Raw genomic sequence first — 12,559 nt, 5'->3', positions numbered from 1 at the left:
AACAAGATTGGAAATTCAACGACTTTTGGTTTGATACAAAGAAAAAGCTCTGGTTTGGGCCAGATAACAATTCAGTCCTGCTGGAGACTCTAAAATTACCACTTCTAACCACTCTACATGCATTAAACCATTGGTCTACTGACAAAATAATAGCATTCATGAATCAATATTGGTAGGGAAACATGAACAAAGCCGCAAAAACTGCCTTCCTTACTTGTCCCACTTGTCCAAAGTACAACCCAGGGAAGCATGTTGGTACTGCTTCCTGACATGCTACACTGCCTAATGGACCATTCATGGTCTGGCAAATGGATTTCATACAACTTCCTCCATCTCACAGATATAAATATGTGTTAGTCATGGTCTGTATGCTTTCACACTGGACTGAAGCCTTCCCTTGCAAATAGACTACTGCCTCTTCTGGGGTTAAAGTCCTTTTGGAAAAGATTATCCTTACCTGAAGAACTCCTCTTAAACTCTATAGTGTTCAAGGAACCTATTTTACTGGTCATGTATTCAACAAGTCAACATTATTTGACCGGTTTTACACTTCCACTGTGCCCTCAATCCTCTGGTTTCGCTGAACACAATAATGTCATTTTTAAGACTCAGCGGGCAAAATTTGTAAAGGCCCTCCAAATACCTTGACCAAAAGCATTGCCATTGGTCCTTCTAAATCTTAGATCCACCTCTTTTGGAACTCATAAGCTCTCGCCCTTTGAGATAGTCATAGGACATCCAATGCACTTGGTCCCTGCCTCTTATGACCTACAACTGATAAAAAGAGAGATACTCCACTATTGCAAACGTCTAATTGCTTCTATTAAAAATAATCATGTTCGGGCTTCCCTGGTGGTGCACTGGTTGAGAGTCCGCCTGCCGATGCAGGGTACACGGGTTCATGCCCCGGTCCAGGAAGATCCCACATGCCGCAGAGCGGCTGGGCCCGTGAGCCATGGCCGCTGAGCCTGCGCGTCCGGAGCCTGTGCTCCGCAATGGGAGAGGCCACGACAGTGAGAGGCCCATGCACCGCAAAAAAAAAAAAAAAAAAATCATGTTCTAGTAGAGCAGTCTTTTCAGAGTGCACTCTCAGGAGATAAAGACCTTAAGTATCACACCTTGCAACCTGGAGGTTTCATCTATTGGAAAAAACATCTCCAGAAAGACTCTCTTCAACCTCACTGGAAAGGCCCTTATCAGGTCCTGCTAACAACCCTCACGCCTCCAAATTCCAGGGAATAGACTCTTGGATTCACACTTTAAGAAAGCACTGAAGCCTGACTAGACTTGTATTTCATCCGGCAACCTGAAAGTAAAGATTTCCTTGAATTGAAGCAGACAACATTGGATGAGACCACTTTCCCAAGATATCTAGACCAGGCCTGTTGGAAATCTGTCATCAAACCTTTGATGATGACCTAGTGCTTTAGATGATCTCCAATATCTATGATCTTGATAACATATGGACTTTAGATAAAAAGTAGAGAGTTTTTACTGAGAGTTCTCCCTCCTACCCTTCCTAGTTACTCATATGTGACCTCAATAGGTTTCCAATCTGTGCACCAACATGAGACACTATGCCTAAGAAAGGTCCTTCTTGGCATGAGAGAGAAAAAGCGACTAAAAATGTAAAACCTGTCTCTTGATCAGTGATGCCTCAGAGAAAGATCTTGATCAAAACGGGAAATGTAAAAAGAAATTAATAAACAAAAAAATCAATTAAATAGTCAGGAGACCAGAAGGGGGAGCTCTCATGCCCTGCAACAAGAGCCCAGCTAGAAGGACTTTTTTCCTGGCAAGGACTCAGCCAATGAAAAGCTATGAACTTTTTGTTTACTATAGCCCTCCCAACTTCTTTCCTTAAAAGAATGCTTTTTCCCTTGCTCTGTAGGGACTTGCAGTGGCTCTGTGGTTGCAGACCCCAAATTGCAATTCTTTCTGATCCCAAATAAACCCATTTTTGCTGAAGAAATATCTGACAGTCTATTTATTTTAGGTCAACAAATGATACTATTAAGAAAGTGAAAAGACAACATAACAAATGGAAGAAAATATTTGTAAATCATGCAGTCTATTCTTGCAAACAATGAATTAGCAAAAACTGAAACACTGCTCCTAGGTATAGATAGATAGATAGATACATACATACATAGATAGATAGATAAACAGATAGACAGAGCTCAAGATAGAGAGTAAGATATATATACATGAATGGTATATATGGAGAAGAGATATATACAGAGAGAAGAGATCCCTTCTATCGCTCTCTCTCTCTCCATATACATGTATATATACACACACATGTATAATGTATGTGTATCCTTTCTCTATATTTTTAAAAAGAGAAAACAAAGTTCACAAAAGTTTAGTGACTTGCCTGAGGCAAATGCCAGAGTTGGGATTCAACTATAAGGGACTATTATCAGAATATATAAAGAACTGTTATAACTCAACAAGAAAAAGATAAACACACAATTTTTTTAAAATGGGCAATGGACTTAGAAAGATATTTCTCCAAAGAAGATACACAAATGGCCAAAAAGAACATTAAAAAGGAGATCCATATCATTAATTATAGAGAAATAAGAATCAAAACTTCAAGGAGATACCTTTTTACACCAACTAGGATGACTACATTTTTTAAAGAAGAAAGAAAATAAGTTTTGGCAAGGATGTAGAAAATCAGAACCCTCACACATTGCGGATAGGAGTGTAAAATGGTGCAGCCGTTGTGGAAAACACTTTGTCAGTTCCTCAAAAAGGTAAACATAAAATTACCACATGGCCCAGCAATTCTACTCCTAGGATATACTCAAAAGAATTAAAAATAGGTATTCAAACAAAAACTGCAGCACTATTCACAATAGCCAAAGTGTGGAAACAAGACCAATGCCCATCAACAGATGAGTAGAAAAACCAAAGTGATATATCTATACAAAGGAAATTATTCAGCCATAAAAAGTAATAGTGTATCTATACAATGGAAATTATTCAGCCATAAAAGGAATACACGTTACAACATGGATGAACCTTGAAAACCTTTGCTAAGTGAAAGAAGCTAGGTACAGAAGTTCACATACTGCATGATTCCATTTATATGAAATAGAATGGGTACATCCATAGAGACAGACAGCAGATTAGTGACTGCCAGGGCCTGGAGTCAGTGAGAAGAGGAGTGACTACTTAATGGGTAAAAAGTTTCTTTGGGGGTGATGAAAATATTTTGGAGCTAAATAGAGGTGATGGTTTTACTCTGTAAGTACTAAGTGCCATTGAATTATACAGTTTAAAATGGTTAACTTTATATTACATGAACTTTACCTCAATAAAAAAAAGTGTATAACCAAAAAAGTTGAAATTGAAACCAAAAGAAAGCTTTATCTTTTTTTCAAGATTGCAGCATCTGTTGACATGTCGGTTCAGAAACAATCAAATGGTTATCTACCACCTGCCAAGTGGACAGAGGAACTGAGAGAAAGCTGTTCTAGAGAAAAGTAAAGAAGAAAGAACTATAATCTACAGGCAGGAGCATAAATTCTGGATGGAGAGAGAAGACAGATGACATTCCAGACTCTAGTTTCAATTCTTTCTTCTGCCTATGGACTTCTTGAGACACCTCCTGATTCTTATAATTCACTTTTTTTTTCTTCAGAGTTATTATTCTAGTACTTGTAATCAAAAGCGTCCTATCTATTGCACAAATCCAGCTGAAGGATTACTTCTGCCATGAAGCCTACTGTGGTCCAGAGAAATTATTGCATTTTGAAATGTACTATAGAAATGTTGACTCTTAAGATTTGAAAATACCTTAATGGCTCTTCTTGGTGAGACACAATCCCTACACTACCTCTTGCAGTTATCAGCAGACTCTGCTTAAGAAAGCCAACTAATGAAGACATTATTTCCAAGGGCAGATGATTCCATATTTGGGCAACTCTGGCTATTAAGACAATTATTCTGTATAAATGGGTGGAAATTTGTTCATCTAAAATATTATAACATTTGGAGTCATTTGGAAAAAAAACATGGGATTCCTTCCCCTATGACAACTATTTAGCAATTTGAAGACAGAGACCATACCTCCACCATACCCCTTCCTCTTTCTTCCTTTGTGTATAACACGCATACACACACAGACTTCTCCCTGTAAATATTATTTCCTTTCCTACCCCTGTCACAATATCTTAGAATGGCTAAGATGACATGTTGTAACATCAGACTTGGATTTGATTTCAACTCTGCCTTTCCTTAGATGTGTAACTCTGGACACATCAGTTACTCAGTCTCAGTTCCCTCGTCTGTGAATTGAGCATACTAAGAGTATTCAACACAAAGGACTGTTGTGAAGAGTAAATAAAATAATTCAGCGTCTGCCACAAGCAGGCATTCAGTAAATGCTAGCTATTATTATCTTATTAATAATATTATTAATACTTGCTATTATGATTGCTCTTATCTAGCAATCTAGTTTTATTTGATAATGTCTTCAAACTGTGATACACAAAGACATCCTTTTTGAGCTCTCTGTGATTACTATAATACCACGTACCATAGGACTGGTAGAATATCCCCTTTTACAGAGGAAACTGAGACAAAGGTTAAGTAGCTTGCCCACGTCATCCAGCTAATTCATGGCAGAGTAAGAATTTGAATCCAAGAATTATGGCCCAAACACTGTTGTAACATGCCAGCTACACCAGCATAGCTCATTATTTATCCACAAGGTGATGCTAAGCAATACATTATGGCTTGTTCAGCTAAGCCCTCTCATGAAAAGTACAAGCAACTCAAAAAAGGAGGCCCCTGGTGGTGAGTCAGTATTTTCAACAAAGGCATTTTTCCTCCAAGGGCAAGACTTTAAGTTAGTTTTTAAGGAGAGTAAATAAGTCATGGGGATGTAATTTACAAGGTGACTATAAATAATAATATTGCATTGCATATTTGAAAGTTACTAAGAGAGTAAAAGTAAAATAAAAAATAAGAAGATTAGGGCTTCCCTTGTGGCGCAGTGGTTGAGAGTCCGCCTGCCGATGCAGAGGACAAGGGTTCGTGCCCCGGTCCGGGGAGATCCCACATGCCGCGGAGTGGTTGGGCCCGTGAGCCATGGCTGCTGAGCCTGCGCGTCCGGAGCCTGTGTTCCACAATGGGAGAGGCCACAACAGTGAGTAGGCCCGTGTACCGCAAAAAAGAAAAAAGATTAGATAGGTGGTTTGGTCAGTAGCACAAATTTAGGCACAAGAGAGGCAATTAAATGCTTGAAGAAAATATGAAGGAAAAACTTTTATGAATGTTAACCAAAAAATAAGCAACTTTTTGCAACTACCTACCCTATGTCTGGGTCTCATTCGACAAATTTCACATACCCTTATCTGCACTATGAATTCAGTCATTCCCTTGGAGAGATGAAAACAAACTATAATGAATTTAAACTATGTATGTATTAATTCATGTGTTCATTATCTTTCACCCTTTCCCACTGTATTAAAGAAAATTCTGCCTTATTCTGGGTTTTTCACTACACCTCAATCCCTCCTCAACTTCGAAAGGCAGATTCAGCGTGCTCCAGTTCTGCTTCTAGTCCGTTTTTGACATAGAATTGGCAAATGAGAAGAGAGAAAAATGGAGAAGTGAAGTGAGAGAAAGGCAAATACTTAACTCAAGAGCATAAAATATAGAAGCTAAAGGATAAGAGAAGAAAAGCAAAGAGTTACTAAGGCTTAGTTTTGTTTTGTTTTATATTTTTATCAAGATGAGTTTCGTGGAGGATTGAGGTACCTGCAGAGTTTGAGAGTTGTGAAGACTGGGAGGAACAGGGACAGAGCAGGACTGTAGATGGACTAAGTATGAATTACATTCCTGTTGATGTTTGCCAAGAGATTCAAGTAAAGATCGAATCACTTTCAGGACTTCCCTGGGGGTCCAGTGGTTAAGATTCCACACTCCCAATGCAGAGGGCCAGGGTCAATCCCTGGTCAGGGAACTAGATCCCACATGCCACATCTAAGAGTTCGCATACTGCAGCTAAAAGATCCCATGTGCCGCAACTAAAAGATCCTGCATGCTGCAACTAAGACTGGTGCAGCCTAAATAAATAAATAAAAATAAAATCTTAAAAAAAAAGATGGAGTAACTTTAATTACTTTTGGATATTGAACTTTATTCCGTGGAAGATGAATGCACGGAGAACTTCAGCCAGCTGGAATCCTCAGGTTTATTCTGGCTAGAGCAACACTTGTCAGAGATATCCACACATGCACCCACCTTGCTGGAATGCACAATTCTTTTTCTTTTTTAATTGTGGTAAAAGTCACATAATATGGCGGAGGAGAACACAGCAACAGGGGTGCGGAGGGCAAAGCGGACAGATTCCAGCGCAGAGGATCGGGCCGACCGGCACTCACCAGCCGAGAGGCTTGTCTGCTCGCCCGCCGGGGCGGGCGGGACTGGGAGCTGAGGCTCCGGCTTTTGTCGGAGCGGAGCGCCGGGAGAGGACTGAGGTTGGCGGCGTGAACACAGCCTGCAGGGCGTTGGTGCGCCGCGGCTGGCCGGGAGAGAGTCCGGGGAGGGGTCTGGACCTGCCGAAGAGGCAAGAGACTTTTACGTCCCTCTTTGTTTCCTGGTGCACGAGGAGAGGGGATTAAGAGCGCTGCTTGAGAGGGCTCCAGGGACGGGCGCGAGCCGCGGCTAAGACTGCGGAGCCCAGAGACGGACATGGGACGCTGAGGCCGCTGCTGCCGCCGCCAGGAGGCCTGTGTGCGAGCACAGGTCACTAGCCACACGCCCTTCCGGGGAGCCTGTGCAGCCCGCCACTGCCAGGGTCCCGGGATCCAGGGACAGCTCCTCCGGGAGAGCGCACGGCGCCCTCAGGCTGCAGCGTCACGCCGGCCTCTGCCGCTGCAGGCCCGCCCCGCACTCCGTGACCCTCCCTACCCCCCGGCCTGGGTGAGCCAGAGCCTCCGAATCAGCGGCTCCTTTAACCCCGTCCTGTCTGAGCAAAGAACAGACGCCCTCCGGCGACCTACACGCACAGGCGGGGCCAAATCCAAAGCTGAGCCCCTGGGAACTGTCAGAACAAAGAAGAGAAAGGGAAATCTCTCCCAGCAGCCTCAGAAGCAGCGGATTAAAGCTCCACAATCAACTTGATATAACCTGCATCTGTGGAATACCTGAATAGACAACGAATCATCCCAAATTAAGGAGCCCTGTGGATGAAAGGCTCTTGGTGCTGCAGCCAGGAGTCAGTGCTGTGCCTCTGAGGTGGGAGAGCCAACTTCAGGACACTGGTCCACAAGAGGCCTCCCAGCTGCACATAATATCAAACAGCAAAAATCTCCGAGAGATCTCCATCTCAACGCCAGCACCCAGCTTCACTCAACGACCAGCAAGCTACAGTGCTGGACATCCTATGCCAAACAACTAGCAAGACAGGAACACAACCCCACCCATTAGCAGAGAGGCTGCCCAAAATCATAGTAAGTCTACAGACACCCCAAAACACACCACCAGACGTGGACCTGCCCACCAGAAAGACAAGATCCAGCCTCATACACCAGAACACAGGCACTAGTACCCTCCACCAGGAAGCCTACACAACCCACTGAACCGACCTTAGCCACTGGGGACAGACACAAAAAACAACAGGAACTATGAACCTTCAGCTTGCAAAAAAGGAGACCCCAAACACAGTAAGATAAGCAAAATGAAAAGACAGAAAAACACACAGCAGATGAAGGAGCAAGATAAAAACCCACCAGACCTAACAAATGAAGAGGAAATAGGCAGTCTACCTGAAAAAGAATTCAGAATAATGATAGTAAGGTTGATCCGAAATCTTGGAGATAGAATGGACAATAGAATGGACAAATTGCAAGAATCAGTTAACAAGGACCTAGAAGAACTAAAGATGAAACAAGCAACGATGAACAACACAATAAATGAAATTAAAAGTACTCTAGATGGGATCAATAGCAGAATAACTGAGGCAGAAGAACGGATAAGTGACCTGGAAGATAAAATAGTGGAAATAACTACTGCAGAGCAGAAAAAAGAAAAAAGAATGAAAAGAACTGAGGACAGTCTCAGAGACTTCTGGGACAACATTAAACGCACCAACATTCGAATTATAGGGGTTCCAGAAGAAGAAGAGAAAAAGAAAGGGACTGAGAAAATATTTGAAGAGATTATAGTTGAAAACTTCCCTAATATGGGAAAGGAAATAGTTAATCAAGTCCAGGAAGCACAGAGAGTCCCATACAGGATAAATCCAAGGAGAAATATGCCAAGACACATATTAATCAAACTGTCAAAAATTAAATACAAAGAAAACATATTAAAAGCAGCAAGGGAAAAACAACAAATAACACACAAGGGAATCCCCATAAGGTTAACAGCTGATCTTTCAGCAGAAACTCTGCAAGCCAGAAGGGAGTGGCAGGACATATTGAAAGTGTTGAAGGAGAAAAACCTGCAACCAAGATCACTTTACCCAGCAAGGATCTCATTCAGATTTGATGGAGAAATTAAAACCTTTACAGACAAGCAAAAGCTGAGAGAGTTCAGCACCACCAAACCAGCTCTACAACAACTGCTAAAGGAACTTCTCTAGGCAAGAAACACAAAAGAAGGAAAGGACCTACAATAATGAACCCAAAACAATTAAGAAAATGGGAATAGGAACACACATATCGATAATTACCTTAAATGTAAATGGACTAAATGCTTCCACCAAAAGACACAGATTGGCTGAATGGATACAAAAACAAGACCCATATACTTGCTGTCTACAAGAGACCCACTTCAGACCTAGAGACACATACAGACTGAAAGTAAGGGGATGGAAAAAGGTATTTCATGCAAATGGAAACCAAAAGAAAGCTGGAGTAGCAATTCTCATATCAGACAAAATAGACTTTAAAACAAAGACTATTACAAGAGACAAAGAAGGACACTACATAATGATCAAGGGATCGATCCAAGAGGAAGATATAACAATTGTAAATATTTATGCACCCAACTTAGGTGCACCTCAATACATAAGGCAAATACTGACAACCATAAAAGGGGAAATCGACAGTAACACATTCATAGTAGGGGACTTTAACACCCCACTTTCACCAATGGACAGATCATCCAAAATGAAAATAAATAAGGAAACACAAGCTTTAAATGATACATTAAACGAGATGGAGTTAATTGATAGTTATAGGACATTCCATCCAAAAACAACAGAATACACATTTTTCTCACGTGCTCATGGAACATCCTCCAGGATAGATCATATCTTGGGTCACAAATCAAGCCTTGGTAAATTTAAGAAAATTGAAATTGTATCAAGTATCTTTTCTGACCACAACGCCATGAGACTAGATATCAATTACAGGAAAAGATCTGTAAAAAATACAAACACATGGAGGCTAAACAATACACTACTTAATAATGAAGTGACCACTGAAGAAATCAAAGAGGAAATCAAAAAATACCTAGAAACAAACGACAATGGAGACACAACGACCCAAAACCTGTGGGATGCAGCAAAAGCAGTTCTAAGAGGGAAGTTTATAGGAATACAAGCCCACCTTAAGAAGCAGGAAACATCTCGAATAAACAACCTAACCTTGCACCTCAAGCAATTAGAGAAAGAAGAACAAAAAAACCCCAAAGCTAGCAGAAGGAAAGAAATCATAAAGATCCGATCAGAAATAAATGAAAAAGAAATGAAGGAAACAATAGCAAAGATCAATAAAACTAAAAGCTGGTTCTTTGAGAAGATAAACAAAATAGATAAACCACTAGCCAGACTCATCAAGAAAAAAAGGGAGAAGACTCAAATCAATAGAATTAGAAATGAAAAAGGAGAGGTAACAACTGACACTGCAGAAATAAAAGAGATCATGAGAGATTACTACAAGCAACTCTATGCCAATAAAATGGACAATCTGGAAGAAATGGACAAATTCTTGGAAATGCACAACCTGCCAAGACTGAATCAGGAAGAAATAGAAAATAGGAACAGACCAATCACAAGCACTGAAATTGAAACTGTGATTAAAAATCTTCCAACAAACAAAAGCCCAGGACCAGATGGCTTCACAGGCGAATTCTATCAAACATTTAGAGAAGAGCTAACACCTATCCTTCTCAAACTCTTCCAAAATATAGCAGAGGGAGGAACACTCCAAAACTCATTCTACGAGGCCACCATCACCTTGATACCAAAACCAGACAAGGATGTCACAAAGAAAGAAAACTACAGGCCAATATCACTGATGAACATAGATGCAAAAATCCTCAACAAAATACTAGCAAACAGAATCCAACAGCACATTAAAAGGATCATACACCATGATCAAGTGGGGTTTATTCCAGGAATGCAAGGATTCTTCAATATACGCAAATCTATCAATGTGATAAACCATATTAACAAACTGAAGGAGAAAAACCATATGATCATCTCAATAGATGCAGAGAAAGCTTTTGACAAAATTCAACACCCATTTATGATAAAAACCCTGCAGAAAGTAGGCATAGAGGGAACTTTCCTCAACATAATAAAGGTCATATATGACAAGCCCACAGCAAACATCATCCTCAATGGTGAAAAACTGAAAGCATTTCCACTAAGATCAGGAACAAGACAAGGTTGCCCACTCTCACCACTCTTATTCAACATAGTTTTGGAAGTTTTAGCCACAGCAATCAGAGAAGAAAAGGAAATAAAAGGAATCCAAATCGGAAAAGAAGAAGTAAAGCTGTCACTGTTTGCAGATGACATGATCCTATACATAGAGAACCCTAAAGATGCTACCAGAAAACTACTAGAGCTAATCAATGAATTTGGTAAAGTGGCAGGATACAAAATTAATGCACAGAAATCTCTGGCATTCCTATATACTAATGATGAAAAATCTGCAAGTGAAATCAAGAAAACACTCCCATTTACCATTGCAACAAAAAGAATAAAATATCTAGGAATAAACCTACCTAAGGAGACAAAAGATCTGTATGCAGAAAATTATAAGACACTGATGAAAGAAATTAAAGACGATACAAATAGATGGAGAGATATACCATGTTCTTGGATTGGAAGAATCAACATTGTGAAAATGACTTTACTACCGAAAGCAATCTATAGATTCAATGCAATCCCTATCACACTACCACTGGCATTTTTCACAGAACTAGAACAAAAAATTTTGCAATTTGTATGGAAACACAAAAGACCCCGAATAGCCAAAGCAATTTTGAGAACGAAAGAAGGAACTGGAGGAATCAGGCTCCCAGACTTCAGACTATACTACAAAGCTACAGTTATCAAGACGGTATGGTACTGGCACAAAAACAGAAAGATAGATCAATGGAACAGGATAGAAAGCCCAGAGATAAACCCACGCACATATGGTCACCTTATCTTTGACAAAGGAGGCAGAAATGTACAGTGGAGAAAGGACAGCCTATTCAATAAGTGGTGCTGTGAAAACTGGACAGCTACATGTAAAGGTATGAAATTAGATCACTCCCTAACACCATACAGAAAAATAAGCTCAAAATGGATTAAAGACCTAAATGTAAGGCCAGAAACTATCAAACTCTTAGAGGAAAACATAGGCAGAACACTCTATGACATAAATCACAGCAAGGTCCTTTTTGACCCACCTCCTAGAGAAATGGAAATAAAAACAAAAATAAACAAATGGGACCTAATGAAACTTAAAAGCTTTTGCGCAGCAAAGGAAACCATAAAGAAGACCAAAAGACAACCCTCAGAATGGGAGAAAATATTTGCAAATGAAGCAACTGACAAAGGATTGATCTCCAAAATTTATAAGCAGCTCATGCAGCTTAATAACAAAAAAACAAACAACCCAATCCAAAAATGGGCAGAAGACCTAAATAGACATTTCTCCAAAGAAGATATACAGAGTGCCAACAAACACATGAAAGAATGCTCAACATCACTAATCATGAGAGAAATGCAAATCAAAACTACAATGAGATATCATCTCACACCAGTCAGAATGGCCATCATCAAAAAATCTAGAAACAATAAATGCCGGAGAGGGTGTGGAGAAAAGGGAACCCTCTTACACTGTTGGTGGGAATGTAAATTGATACAGCCACTGTGGAGAACAGTATGGAGGTTCCTTAAAAAGCTACAAATAGAACTACCATATGACCCAGCAATCCCACTACTGGGCATATACCCTGAGAAAACCATAATTCAAAAAGAGTCATGTACCAAAATGTTCATTGCAGCTCTATTTACAATAGCCCGGCGATGGAAACAACCTAAGTGTCCATCATCGGATGAATGGATAAAGAAGATGTGGCACATATATACAATGGAATATTACTCAGCCATAAAAAGAGACGAAATTGAGCTATTTGTAATGAGGTGGATAGACCTAGAGTCTGTCATACAGAGTGAAGTAAGTCAGAAAGAGAGAGACAAATACAGTATGCTAACACATATATATGGAATTTAAAAAAAAAAATGTCATGAAAAACCTAGGGGTGAAACAGGAATAAAGACACAGACTTACTAGAGAATGGACTTGAGGTT

Source organism: Lagenorhynchus albirostris, chromosome 3 (assembly GCF_949774975.1).
Source record: "Lagenorhynchus albirostris chromosome 3, mLagAlb1.1, whole genome shotgun sequence".
Classification (NCBI taxonomy): domain Eukaryota; kingdom Metazoa; phylum Chordata; class Mammalia; order Artiodactyla; family Delphinidae; genus Lagenorhynchus; species Lagenorhynchus albirostris.
Note: the sequence above shows the minus strand (reverse complement) of the source record.